This window comes from Acomys minous (genome assembly GCF_964271855.1).
Source record: "Acomys minous genome assembly, chromosome: 6".
Classification (NCBI taxonomy): Eukaryota; Metazoa; Chordata; class Mammalia; order Rodentia; family Muridae; genus Acomys; species Acomys minous.
Genome location: NC_140487.1, coordinates 59,951,874 through 59,967,165, shown reverse-complemented (window position 1 = coordinate 59,967,165; position 15,292 = coordinate 59,951,874). Strand labels below are relative to the sequence as shown.

At 45.4% G+C, this 15,292-nt stretch overlaps 2 long non-coding RNA genes across 4 annotated transcripts in view; both read right to left on the bottom strand.

Moving 5' to 3' along the window:
• Window positions 1–15,292, bottom strand: part of LOC311599985 — a 42,684-nt gene that overhangs the window by 14,366 nt on the left and 13,026 nt on the right. The gene's annotated exons all lie outside the window — the stretch shown is intronic.
• LOC311599992 lies at window positions 11,469–14,802 on the bottom strand. Its single transcript, XR_014780105.1, has 3 exons — window positions 13,546–14,802; window positions 12,712–13,488; window positions 11,469–11,545 (listed from the first exon to the last, which is right to left on the bottom strand). It is a non-coding gene; the product is annotated as an uncharacterized lncRNA (long non-coding RNA).

Sequence of the window (15,292 nt, the reverse complement as noted above, 5' to 3'; positions counted from 1 at the left end):
AAAACCTTTAAAAATTAATGGACATCATTTCTTGACATTAGAAGTCATTGTGTACTGTACATCCCACACATGGCTGATATCCAAAATATATAAAGAACTTAAGAAACTAAACCCCAACAAACCAAACAAAGGAATTAAGAATGGTGTACAAATATAAATAGAAAACTATAAATAGACTATATATATATAATGGTCAAGAAGCTTTAAGGAAATGTTCAACATCCTTAGTCATGAGGGAAATGCAAAAATAAGTGACTGAGATTCATCTTAAACCCTGTAGAATACCTAACATCATGAACTACAAGATGAGCAGAGCAAAAGACAAAATAGAGAGTGAGGAAATGATCAGCCAAGACTTGGCCCAACTTGAGACCCAGCCCATAGGAGAGAGCCAACCCCTTGTACCATTAACAGTACTCTGCCCTGTTTACAGACAGTGGCCTAATGTAACAATTCTCTGAGAGGCCCCACCCAGAACCTGATCAAATCAGATGCTGAGACTCACAGCCAAGCATCAGGCAGAGCTGGAAAAATCCTGTGGAAGAGGACAAGGGAAGGATGGAAGGAACAGCGTGAACAATAACAGTGTAAAGACAAACAGAGTCAACTGATTTAGTTCCATGGGGAATTACAGAGACAGAAGTACCAACCAAAGAGCATGCACAGACTGGACCTAGGCCTCCTACACATGTGTACCCCATGGGCAGTGTGATCTTCATGTGGGTCCCCTAGAAAGTTGTAGGGTGCTGTCTGTGACATGGACTCTGCTGCCTGCTTTAGATTACTTCACCCACATCAAGATTCCTTGCCTGGTCAGTGGATGTGGAGGAGAAAATCCTTATCAGTTTAATGTGTTGGGGTAGGTGGGTGAGATGAGGATTTCCTTTTGTGAGGACAAGTGAAGGTTAAAAGGAAGAGGGTGGGAGGTAGGGACCAGAAGGAGAGGAGGGAGGGGACTATAATCAGTAGGTGAGGAGAATAGATAATTAACCAAGAGAACTCAAGCTACAGCACATGCTGGCAAGGATGTGGAGAAAGTGGAACACTTCCCCATTGCTGCTGGGACGCCAAACTTGTATAAGCACTTTGGAAATCAATCTAGATGTTCCTCAGAATTGAGAAGACTTCTACCTCAATACCCATCACTGCCACTCCTGGCCATATACTCAAAGGATTCTCCACCAAACTATAAAGACACTTGCTCAGCTGTGTTCATAGCAGCATTATTAGTAATAGCCAGAAACTGGAGACAACCTAGAAGACCCTCAGTGGAAGAATGGATAAAGAAACCGTGGTCCATTTACACAATGGAATACTACTCAAATATTAGAGACAAGGACATCATGAAATTTGCAGGCAAATGGATGCAAGAAGAAAAGACCATCCTGAGTGAAGTAACCCAGACCCAGAAGCACAAACTTAGTAGATACTCACTTCTAAGTGGATTTAGCCATAAAGCACAGGATAACCATGGTAAAATCCACAGACCAAAAATGCTAAGTAACATGGAGAACCCAATGTGGGAAGCTTGCCTGTTTTTAAAATTTTAATATTATGTGCATTGTGTTTTGCTTGCATGTAGTCTGTGTGAATGTGTGGGTGGTGGGAATTGAACCCAGGTCCTCTGAAAGAGCAGCCAGTGCTCTTAACCCCTAGAACCATCTCCAGCTCAGGAAATAGAATAGATATCAGGGGTAAATAAAGGGAGCACACTTGGTAGTGGAGGGTTGGGGAGGAGAGCAGGAGGTATCAAGTTGGGGGAGGACAGAGGGAAAGGGTACTGGGTAAGAGTCCTGGAATCTGGGCAGGGCATTTCTATGGGACAAGCTAAAAACCTAGGACCATGGGAATTCCCAGGAATTAGGAGGGAAACCCTAGCTGAGACCCTAGCATTGGGTGATATGGAACCTGAGATGGCCATCTACTTTAACCAGAAAGACTTCCAAGAGACAGATTGAGGCACCAACCCAGACACAAACCTTCAACCCAGTTTGTCCTTGTTTTAAGATGTACAGGAACACAAACCAAGGAAATGGCCAGCCAGTGACTGGCCCATCTTGGGACTCATGCTACCAGAGAGAGCCTTTCCCTGACAGTATGAATTATTGATATTCTGCTATACTTTCGACAGGTGCCTAGCATAGTTGTTTTTTGAGAGACTTTACCTAGCAACTGATGGAAAAACAGATACAAAGTTCCACAGGCAAACATTAAGTGATGCTGGGGAATCCTTTGGAAGAGGGGGAGGAGGGATTGAAGGAGACAGTGGGGTCAGGGACACCACACGGAAACCTACAGAATCAACTGCCCTGGGTATATAGGGGCCCACAGAGCCTGAACAACCAATCAGAGCATGTGTGGGAGAGACCTCTTCACATGGGTAACAGCTGTGCAGCTTGGTCTTCAAGTTGTACCTCTAACATAAGAGTAGGGGCTGTTTCTGACTCTATCACCTGCCTGTGGCTCCCTCTTCCCTGAGATGCCTTGCCCAGGCACAATAGGAGAGTCCTACTGTAATTTGAAATGACAAGGCAGGCTGATTTCCATGGGAGGCCTCACTGTGTCTGAGGAGAAAGGGAGCATGGAGGATGGGGTGGTGGGAAGTAGAGAGGGAGTTACTGGAAGGAGAGGAAGGAGAGAAAGGTGCACTTGGAATGTGAAGTGAATTTATACGTATGTATGTATGTATGTATGTACGTACGTATGTACGTAATGCCCCTTAACGAAGTAAAGGATAGTTTTAATCAATACAATCTGGAATTATCTGGCAAGAAAGACGTTTAATTGAGAAATTACCACAATGCCTGTAGACATGTCTGTGGCAATATTTTGTTATGTGGTTACTGATGTGGGAGGGCCCAATACACTGCACTGGGGGTGGAGCCTAAGCTGGTAAATGGCCCTGGGTTGTATAAAGAAGCAAGCTGAGCAAGCCAGTAGGCAGCTTTCCTCCATGGCTCCTCCTTTGCTCCACACCTAGGCTGGTTTTGATCTATCTTTTGTCAGAGAAACATATGCAAACCAGGAATAAACCTTTAAATAAAATGGCCAGTATGTTATGGACAGCAACCCCACAGTGCCAGAGACACAAGAGTCCTAGCCTTAACTTAGAGCTATTCAGTACCATGTGCTGTACTCTCCCTCCACCTGTGTCCTTTGGTATTCATCAGCTTGATTTAAAGGCCTTGTTAACACAGAAGCTAGACTTGCTCCCCAGGGATTCTGATTCAGTAGGTCTTAAGTCCTGCCAAGATTCTCCATTGCATCATGTTGCACATGGACCCTGAGGTTGCTGCTGCATGAACCCCACTGTAATGTGGGATTTAGTACCTCAAAAGATGGCAAAGGAGGAGGAGGAGGGGAGGAGGAGAAGAGAGACAGAGAGAGAGAGAGAGAGAGAGAGAGAGAGAGAGAGAGAGAGAGAGAGAGAGAGAGAAGAGGAAAGAAGCAGGAAGAGAAGGAGGAGAAGAAATGAAAAGAAAAGAAAAAAGACTGGCAATAACAGCAAGACCCATCCTTACTTGGCTTGCATAGCCAGCTAATGGGAATGTGCTGGGATACAAGACAGGGCAGAGAGTGAAAGGATAAGAAAATAACTGGTCTTGGACCAAAAAGTAGGTATCTTTCCTGGAGCGGGGTCCTTCCCCTTGTGTGTACATCCTGCCTCAGAGGCTGTCTGCAGACACACCAAAGCCCCATTGTCCTCACCCCAAGTGTGAGGATGACTCTGTTGTGCTCTTGTTGTGCCTCTTCCCTTTTTTAGTTATAGTGAGTGTGGGCCACGGTGAGAGTTAATATTGTTTGTCATTTTTTTTGCCACATTTGAAGTGAGCTTTATTCAATACTGGCCAGGATGATGGACACTGGTCCATAGCCAGTAATGCCAGAAAATGCACCAAATTACGTTAGCCAGAGGATTATATAGGCAAACCCACAAGGCTTCATGCTACCTGCCTTTGTCCAGTCAGAGGTAAGCACACATTCTGATGTACTTCCTGCCTACCTACCACCCACCTGTCTCAGCTTATGTGTGACCAAGCATACCCTGTGCAGTTAGGGTTACCAAGCTTGTTTTTGGAAGCAAAACCACATGGCTTATTATCTTACATGGACAACAGCCACCCACCCCCAAGCATTCCAGGAAGTTATCTGTCCTCGGGCAAACGGGGCTTATAGGTTAGATGCATTTCTGTTTTTACAGATCTCCTAAGCACAGTAATTGAAACTTAAAACAGAAACTTTACCCATCCCATCCCCCATTGAGTTGTATCCTGAATCAAAGCTTTCACTGTGTGGTGGGTACCTGTTTCTATTGGGAGCTAATAACCATCAGCTTATTGGAGCTCAGATGAGAATTCATGGACCTAGTTAAGGCATTAATGATGCAAGGCCAATAGTAATTAGCGAAACAGATGGGCCAAAGACCCTGACATGGCTGACAGAAGAATTACTATCCAAGAGGAAGCCCAAAATGAGAAGGGGAGCTAGTTATTTATTATTTTATCTCAGGTGGGTGTGTTTAAGTATAGACAAATTTTCTCTAACGGTTTCTGAGTGGTTTGCATAGAAATCACAATTTTCTCCCAAATCCACACAATAACCTCCTTGTTCTCATTGAGCAGGTCAGGTGACCTATGATATTGTAGAACTATTACAGCTGAAGAATCTACCATTTGATAGCTCTAGGTCTATTTGGTTTTAACTGGTACCTTTCCTGGCATGTCAATAGGCATTACAGGCAGCCATTTTGTTCCCTAGGCTGGGGAGTTTTCTTTTGACCTAACATTCCAGCCTGTTGAGGATAAAGGGTAATGTACTCTTTTCTGTAACTGGTGAGGGGTTGAATGGATCCTCCCCGGCACCTGGAGAAATGCTAGGGGACTGACAGGGTCCCCCAAGATTAGCATGTGGATCCAAGAGGACCATGGCAGACGTCTTGGCAAGGAAGACTCCTGAGGAGGGTGGCGTGGAGGTGCACTAGGTGTCCTGAGAATTGAGAGAGGAAGTGCCGGATGTGCAGTGTTCCATGTTCAGGAACAGCTGCACACTGACCACCTGAGCACCAGACTCAGATTGATGACAGTTTATTGAACGATGAACAAGAACTGAGCCATCAGGGCCACAGCTGGGATTCAGGAATCAGATGCTGATGCTGGTCTGTTTCTAAGGCAGGCTTTTCATAAGAAATACTGTAACTATGACTTTCTCCAGGGCTGCTCTGGCCCCAGGAGGGAAGGCAGGCCACATGAGTCCCAGGACTGGGAGAGACTACAGTTCATGCCGTCAGGGTGGGATGGCCTGGCCATGGCTTCCTTCAGCTCTGGTCAGGTGCTCCCATTGTTAGCTGCAGGCCGAGGCTCATGCTTTTTCTTTTCCTTTATACAGTGCTGGTGGCTTTGGTGGGGACATGTTACCTCTAAAATGGCATCTGAGCATTTGGGAAAATGACAGTTGTCAGGTGGTTACTTTCACCCCCTCCCTACTGCCTTGAACCGCCCATGAGAAGAATCTCTGGCCTCTAATGTAGGGCATGGCACCTTCATTCCAGAGGAGCCCTCCCTGCACAAGGGGACTGGAAAGCCACAGAGATGCTGGAAGAACTGCATCCAACCGGTCTTGCTGACTTTCTGTTACTGTTAGGTAAGAACCACCCTTTGCTCTCAGTCACATTCTTGCATAGCTGTCTGGACGCACAGCTCAACAAGGTCCCCTGTTTCTTTCAGTTTACTCCTGATGGCTCCCTCGGCACACGACGCTCATATGAAACAGGTCTGTGTGCTTTTATCTCCTCAGCTTGCCTTCTGTTGTAGGGTTTCCCCCACAGCCCCGTGGTGGGTGAGGGAAAGAGCTTGTTGCCAACACTCTGCCCCACTGTGCCCTGTTGTCTTGCTTGTGGATGTCCTGGGTAGATGCTGATGTGTCTGCCACTGTCTTCACTGGGTCCCTCATGAGAAGACATCTTTCTTCTCACACCACCCTATGCCATGAGCCCTGCCATGGCTTCTTCCGGCTCAGGAGTCCTGGTTTGCTTTGTTATGTGATAGGGTCCCAAATTTTAAATCTGAGGCACTTACAACTTGTCAGAATTTCTCAAATATTACAAATAAAAAGCATCTTTTCACTCCTCCTCTTCATTATTATTATTATTATTATTATTATTATTATTATTATTATTATTATTATTATTATTATTATTAAGGTTTTTCGAGACAGGGTTTCTCTTGTAGTCCTGGCTATCCTGGATCACTCTGTTGACCAGGCTGGCTTCAAACTCATAGAGATCCACTTGTCTCCTGAGCCCTGGGATTAATGATGTGCACCACCACTGCCCAGCAAAGCTTCTATATAGTAAAAGATTTTTAAAACATATGGAATAATTCAGGTCAAAGAAAAGAATTGCAATGAAAATCATATATATTTATGAACATGTAACTCTGAGAACATTACAAAATAAAAGAGTGAGCCATAAATAAAATAGCAATTAGAGGAAAAATAAGCTGTAAATGCTTTCATTAGAAAAGTAGAAAAATTAGGAATCCAAAAGTGAAAAGCTCAGTTAAGGCCAGCTTGGTGGTGCACATCTGTGTCACAGAACTCCAGCGACTGAGGGTGGCAGCAGGGGCAAATTCCATGCCAGCCTGGGCTAGTAGCTAGAATTCTCATCAACACAACAATAACAACAAACAAACAGAAAATCCAGTTTAAATTAGCGAAAGCAGGCAGAGAGTACAGCTCAGAGGCTGAACACTAATGCTTGCCCTGGGTTTGAAAGTCTAGCACTTGGAGGAAAAAAAAAAGTACAATATCAAAATGGAAGCAGAAAAGATGCAATAAAAAATTAAAAAAAGGAATGAGAAACAGATTAGAAAAATCTCAAAGAGATTAAATGTAACAAAACTATTTCTCTGAAAAGACACAGCAGACAGTGTCTAATGGGGGAGAAGGAGAGAAAGGAGCAGGGCAAGGCGCACACACAGATAGTGTGGGGAAGCAAAGGTGGGCATGGGTGTGGATACAGGATGCTTTTATGAACATCACAGAACTCTATGGACAGATCATAGACAATTTTACAATTATATGAAACAGGCAATTTTCTAGACATTTGTAAAAATTCCTATAGTGGACCTAGTCTAACTATACACTGAACCACAATTACCCAGAGTATTTGAATTTTTAGTAGAAATATATGATCTTTATTCCCACAACCTCATTAAATTGACTTTGTGTACAGTGCAGAGTGTGGGAATAATACTGCCCAAGTCAGGCACCGAGACTCCCAAAACCTGGAAACAAAGCAGGACAGTACCATGGAGACAAACTAGGCCAGTCTCATTTAGGACTATAATTACAAACTCGATGGTAAAGCATTAGCAAATTAAATTCAGAAATATATATACGGGCATGCCATACCCAAGGTGTCCTCTCACTCATAGAACCATTGCTCACACTCAGAATGATGCTTAAAAGAAGCCATGGAGCTACTTTGCTTTTAAGTGCTTGACTTCCTGGCCCGAGTAACTTAGTTTTGATCCCTAGAGACTTTATAAAAAGACCAGACATGACACAGGTAGATCCCCAGGGCTAGCAGTTCAGTCAGCCTAGCCTAGTAGGTGAGCTCCATCCAATGAGAGCTTGTCTCAAAAAAAACCCAAAAAAACAAAAAAACAAAAACAAAAACAAAAAAACCCAAAACCAAAAAACAAAGAACAAAAAACAAAACAAAACAAACAAACAAACAAACAAACAAAAAAACCAGTAGTTAGTTCTCTGGTTTCCTTAAAGGAATGAAAAAATAAACCAAACAAAACTGGGACAGATCTTTCCTGGCCACTTCTGTTGCTCACACATATTGCACAGGTCTCCAGTACACAAATGTCCCTTTACTCACGGTGGGGCCTTCTCCTGATAAATCCCTTGCAAGAGACTGCAGGCTCAGCATGTGTAACACACCATAACTGTGTCCCCTATGGAGCAGCAGGCTGACTGCAGACTAGCTTGCAGATGCAGCCCAGCAGGAGAGAGAATCTGCCATGTGTACCTTACTCCAGAAAAGCTCAAAGTTCGGCCTTAGAAGTTGCTCCTGGATTTATATTAACCACTGTACCATAGTCACATGGAAAACTTGTATCTAGGGCCACCAAAGTCAGGGGCTATTTGCATATTTTCCATGCCATTTGTGACGATTTAAAACTCCCATTGCATAATAAAGAGCCCCTCCTCTGTCTTTTCCTTCTGTGTGGTTGTTCTGAAGTATTTTGCTCCCACATTCCAGAGCTCTTTCTTGTTATTTATGATCCAGACAGCTGTCACTTTCTCGGAAGGCTTTGACTAAAGACACCCTAAAAGTCATTACATGTCTATTCTCCTGTGTTAACCACTTTTATTTCCCCTGGAGCATTTCCCAAGAAGTCCTTTATGTTGGCCAACTTCCTATTTTTACAAAAAAAACAAACAAACACACACATACACACACACACACACACACCCCTCAGAAAATCAACTTACAAGGAAAAGTGGTTTGTCTGGCCACAGTTTGGGAGGTTCTGCTGCAGAGTCATTTGGCTATTTTGCATTGGGCCTGTGGTAAAGAGAACCTTGACAGGAGAAAAACAAACAGCAAGCACAACAAACAACACTGCTCAGCTGGTAAGAAGGGGCTGAGGCTGTACTGTCCCCTCTAAGGGCACACCAGACCCCGGGGAATAGAAGCTTTCTTTCTCACACTGCCACCTCCCACCGACACCATCAGCTGGGGACCTAGCTCCTACACATGTGCTTTGGACTAGACTGTAGACCTGGCCTGTTTGTTTGCTGTGTGCCTGCCCATCATCTGCTCTACAACTCTGAGCTCCAAAATGTGGAGCCAGGACCTCCACTGTCCAAGGCAGCATCTGATGCCAAGGGGACATGTGCTGCCTGCTATCTGACCCTACTTCAGTGGCCATTATTCAGGATGACTCAGGGGTTTGATAACATGAGAAAACCAGACCTATTACATTGTCAAGCATACTGAATTTTTTGAGACACTATTTAATAACTGGTTAAACTGCAGTGTAGATACTTAATTTAAACATTAACTTTATTGTTACTGTTTCCTTTTAATAATTTGGAGTGGAAACAGTCTGTAGTTTTCTTAATTTTATAGGATCCCAAAATTAGTAGATGCTCTGCTGTGATTTTTTTTTTTTAAACAGACCTGTTTGAGTGTGATGTCATTTCTGTTCTTGCATTCACATGATGGATTTGTTTTCTCCTTTTTTTTTTCAAAGTTGTAGATGGACCCATTGTCTCACACTTGCTAGGATGCTAGGCAAATATTCTACCACCCCGCTGTACCCCCAGTGTAAAGTGCAAGTTGTCTGGGACTCTTCTTGAGTGGGCTAGGAGGGTACAGAAATAGCATGGGCCAAAAGGCACAGGGAAGCTGGTATTTGAAGAGCACAGTGCCCTCTAGTGTACATTTTGAGAATGGACCTGGGAGAAAAAAAAGGCTACTTTGAACACTGACCAGTCAGGGACAAAGTGGACACAGGAGCCAAATTGTGACCCTGAGGCATTTTGTTTGTTGTTGGTTTATTTTTTTTCCGAGACAGGGTTTCTCTGTGTAGCCTTGGCTGTCCTAGACTCACTTTGTAGACCAGACTGGCCTCTAACTCACAGCTTAATCGCCTGCCTGTGCCTCCCTCCAGAGTGCTGGGATTAAAGGCGTGCGCCACCAAGCCTGGCTCACTGAGCCATTTCTAAGGCAGGCTTCTTCTAAGCAAAACTGTAACCAGGTTGCAACCACCTAACCAGGTGTGGAAAGCAAGGGGAGGGCAGCGTTGCACCATTTTGATCAGCTAAACAAAGCAGTTTAAGATGGTTGGCTAAGATATAGGGTAGGGGAGCTCGGACATTCCAGTTCCTGACCATCCCAGGAAAACGAACATGGCAGGATAGTGGGGTTTTGTTTAAGTAGAACATAGAACATTCATTCAAGCAGAACATTCAACAAGTATTGACTTGTGTGTAAAAGGCTATTCAAGTCCTTAGGCAGGCAAAGCCTAAGAACTTGAACTTCATTTAAGCTTAGGATAAAAATGGAGACTTCGAAACCCAAGAACTGTAGTTATGCTAAGCAGGAAGGCCTAGACATGTCTGGACATGGCTCAAAGTTGGTGTGCCTCAACACTCTCCGTGAGGACAGCCCACATCTCTTGGCAGTCTGTTCCTGGGGATTTCATTGGCTTCTTTCATTCTCATGGCTACAAGTTTAGCATGTTCTGCAGCCTCCTCCTTATTTCTATTAGTGTGCTGTTTCTTCAGGCGCTGTGTTGGTGTTAGTGTGGCAGGACATGTGGAGTCATCAGATGCTGAATCTTGGGGACTTTGTTCCTGGGTTTCTTACCATCTTCATTAAAGGGCTTTCTGACAGCCCTGTCAGCCATCTTCCTTAGAGCTATGGAAGAGCTGTAGGATGCTGCAGGCTCTTTGGACCCTGCTGGTCCAGGAATACCCTTCTCTCCCTCTCTGTACAACAGCATCGTTATCATCGTGACCACCACCATAATCAATATCGTTATTAGATTTTGTTATTATTTGCAATAACCAAAAGGAGTGTACTCAGATTGGGATCCACTGTTTTTGGTTTGTTTGTTTGTTTGTTTTTGTTTTAAATAAAATCTCAATCATTCTATTTACCAATGAAGACTCAGGAGCCAGATGCTGGGGTGAAACCCTGCCAGCTCTGAGAGGCAGAGAAAGCACCCAGTTGACCTTCCTCCTCATCTAGTGTCCCTCCCCAAAAGTTCCCCTTCTCTACTCCATCTCGAAAACCCATAAACCTGAATGTCCCTCCCTTTTACTTCCTGTGCATCTCTCTATCCTGTCCTCCTGACATCCTCTTACTCCCTATGCTTTCTCCCATGTTCACTCACTGTCCCCAGGAGCCTTGCTCACCTCTTAATCTAAGGCTTCCTTTGTTTAATCCTGTTTGAAATATTCCGCAAAAAGCTTTTGGATTAAAGGTGTGTGCCAAGGCTGAACACACCACAACTAGACACAGTTTTTTTTTCAGTAAATAACACAATCTCAGAATTCACAGAGAAATCTAATATCCTGCAACATGTCACTTTTCTTGTCTGAATAAAGAGGAAAGATTTTTTTAGCTTTGACACCGTAAACCTCTTTAAAACGGAGAAGCTATTTCTGCCAACCTTTCCCCAATGTCCAGCTTGGTTGTATTTGGCAGTATTAGTATTATGTACCTTTGAGTTCACTGATAAATAGTAAGAGAAAGTATACACATGGATATGGTGATATTGTGGAAAACACAAGGGAAGTTCTTGAGGAAACAAACACATAGCACCGATAAGAAGCAGGACTCACACTGCAGGGTCAGATCCAAGGACACAGAGCGAGTGTGTCACAGGTCGGCTCCCATACTCACTGCAGAGCCATTCACAACAGCCAAGATATGGGAACCTGCAAGTGCCTGTTACTGGGGAACAGGAGGGACATGGAGCAGCCACACAGTGGGACACTGCTCAGATATATCAACCTTCAGCTACAAAACAAGATGCAGTGATGGTGTCAGTGACCACTGCACATGGTCTATGCAGACAGAGCAGTCACTTGTGCTTCTGGTGTGTCCTAGTGACGTCCCTATTGCTCCTGTTCAAGTTCTGATGGCCACAATACTTCCTGGGGCAGTTTGAATGCAGGTGTGCAGGGTACCAAGGCCTAGAAAATCAACTAAGACAACATTGGGTTCTACCAAGAGAGGGTGATGTTTAGGGTAGGTGGACATTTTCTCACAGTAATGACGAATAAAAGTATGTGTGCCCAAATATTGCAACATACAACCTGTGTTCCATCCTGGATAGCCAGCTAGAGCCACCGTGAACCTGTGCAGGAGACAGCACATGCCGAGGCTCACGACACAAAAGCATCAACCCTTTACCTGCTGTAAAACCTGTCCTTCCACCAGGCACTCTAACTTCCCACAGTCTCTAAGTTACACGAACAGAATCCTCAAGTTCATGAGTCATGTTACAAGGGAGGCTTTCTGAATGCCACACACACACACACACACACACACACACACACACACACACACACACACACACTGTGACTATGTAAAATATACTCTTGCCTGGAGCTGGACTTTCTGTTTCTGAAGACAGAACCAGACTAATTCATATTGCGGTTTAAAGCTTTTTACAATTCAACACGAAACTTTACAACATTTGTGGCCACTACATAGAATGCATGGTGGCCCCACAGGCTGGGGGTCCAGCAATCCCCAGTGTTGGGTGTCTGTCATGTTTTACATCTGCAGCCCCTTCATGAGAAAGAATGGAAACCTGGTGCTTGAGAGAATGCAGCTCCAGCACGGGGGAAGCTTGGATTTGACAGAGTCTCTGGTCAGAGTAGGGCTAAGAAAGCCAGCCCAGCACTGCCAGACCTGCAAGCACATGGAGACAGAGGCTCTGAGCAAATCTGGGCAGCATGGCCACTCACTCACACAGATAATCTAGTAAACAGTCCCCTGAGGATGGAGAAAAGAGCAGATGCTCCCAGGAGTCTCTGCCCCTGACACACTGGGCTCAGCCTTCAAAGAGATACATTGTGACTTATCCACTCTGTACGTATTCCTTCACTGTTCATCTAACAGTTTTGAACTGTTGCCTCCAAAACCAAGGGTCACAGACATTGAAGGGAAGTACTCACATAATAACACAAAATTCCACCCCAAGCTAAAGGATTCATGGTGCACAGAGGTGAGATAGGAAACAAGGTACAGTTAGTGTTGGAGCAGGCACAAGGGGCCAAGGATGGCAAGCTGCCCATTGTGATTCAGTGAGTGAAGTGAGGCCAGGCCTCTGTGACATCACAGGGTAAACCCCTGCTCCAGGAAGAGCAGCTGTCTTAGGCAGAGGACAACTCACAGTCCACCAAGGAGGGCAGGGATTCACAGGAGTCCCATGTGCCTGCCTACCTTAGGACTTCCGGGATGAAACCTGAAAAGGCATGTCGCCTAAGAAGAGGAGGTGTTGGCCTAGGCCTATCCCTACCCCTGAGAGGCCTGGGCCCTAAGAAGAGGATGTGTGGGCCTGGGCCTATCCTGAACCCTGAAAAGGCCTGGGTCCTAAGCAGAGGAGGTAAGGGCCTGGGTCTGTCCCTGATGCTGAAGAGGCCTGGGCCCTAAGAAGAGGATGTGTGGGCCTGGGCCTATCCTGAACCTGAAGAGGCCTGGGCCCTTAGAAGAAAAGGTGTGGGCCTGGGCCTATCCCCAACCGTGAAGAGGCCTGGGTCCTAAGAAAAAGATGTGTGGGCCTGGGCCTATCCTGAACCCTGAAGAGGCCTGGGCCCTCAGAGGAAGATGTATAGTCCTGGGCCTATCCCCATATGAGAAGAGGCCTGGGACCTAAGGAGAAGATTTGTGGGCCTGGGCCTATCCCAAACCCTGAAGAGGCCTGGGTCCTAAGAAGCTGTGTGGGCCTGGGCCTATCTCTAACTTTGAAGAGGCCTGGGCCCTAAGAACAGGACGTATGGGGACCAGGCCTATCCCCAACTCTGAAGAGGCTTTGGCCCCAAGAAAATGGGGTATTGGACTGGGGCTATCCAGACCCTGTTAGGCCTAGGCTCAATGAACTTCAGGTGTTGGTTTGGACCTATAGCCAACCCTGAAGAGACCTGGACCCTATGACGTGGTGTTGGCATTGGCCTATCATAATGCATTACTAGGCCTAGGCCTGAGGAAGAATGATGGGCCTGGGCCAAACTTGAATTATGATGAGGCTTTGACCCAAAGACTATTTGTGGACCTGGGCCTATCTACAACTTTGAACAGGCTTGGGCCCTAAGAAGTGTGAGCACTGGCCTATCGTGATGCATTAAGTGGCCTAGGCTGGAGGAGGAAATGGGCCTGGGGCGATTTCTAATTGTGATGAGGCCTGGGCCCAAAGAAAATAAAGTGTTGTCTTGGCTGCATCCCTAACCCTTAAGGGGCATATGTCCAAAGAAGATTTGAAATCTTAGTCTACCCTTAATTCTGAAGAGGCGTCAGCCAAAGAAGAGGTGTGGGTCTCAGCCTATTGAAAATCATGAAGAGGACTGGACCTTAAGAAAAAGAGTTGTTGGTCTGCGCTAATACATTCCCTAAAGGGGCCTGAAGCAAAGAGTACAAATGTGAGCCTGACCCATTCCTGCAAAAGAAAGAGGCCTTAGACAATCAAAATGGTGTCTTCTGGAAAGCCTGGCCCTGAAGTGTTGATCTTAAACATCTGCGTGTGTGTGTGTGTGTGTGTGGGGGGGGGGGGTGTGGGTGTGTGTGCCTCTCTCTCTCTCTGCGTGTGTTTGGGTGTGTGTGTGTGCATGTCTGCATGTGTATGTGTGTGTGTTGGGTGTGTGTGTATATGTATGTGTGTGTGTGTCTCTGTGTGTCTGTGTTGTGTCTAAGTATGTGTCTGTACCCATGTCCACTGACTAGACATCGATACCTTAGATTCCTTCTGTCCTTGCCAGAACTTATGGAGAAGGATCCCAGATCATAACAGCTTTTCTACACAACACTTAGAAGTCCTGCAATTTATCATTTTTCATTATTTTTCTGGTACACGGCTTGTCCTAGCTCTGTATATAATTGTAAATAAATGAAGTCTCATTGGCTAACAGGATTATCCTGAATTGCTTAATTTAACCCTTTCCTTCTATTTCTCAGTGATCTCTTCACTCTCTGATTGAAGTCCTTAGGAATAGGCTGAGATGGTCACACAGAACCAGCAAGGGTAGGAGGCTCCATGTGAAATCAAGATCTGTGCCCAGAGCTCGCCCTCCAGAGCAGTATGTCTCTGTCCATGGGTTGTGTCTTTGTCCTTTGTTACAGTCTTAGAAATGGGACTCTAGATGAGAGAAGCATGGGAGAATGGCAAAGTAGCAGGATCCAGAGGGTCCTAGAAACCTACAAGTAGAACATTATGATAGGCAGATTTGGGCCCAGGGGTCCCACTCAAACTAAGGCACCAGCCAAGGACAATACAGGCCATAAAACTTTAAACCCCTACCCAGATCTAGCCAATGGGCAGAACATTCTCCACAGTAGAGTGGAGAGTGGGATATGACTTTCTCACATACTCTGGTGCCTCACCTTTGACCATGTCCCCTGGAGGGGGAGACCTGGTGGCACTCAGAGGAAGGATAGCAGGTTAGCAAGAAGAGACTTGATACCCTATGAGCATATACAGGGGGGGGGGTAATCCCCCTCAGGAACAATCATAGGCAAGGGGAATAAGGGGAAAATGGGAGGGAG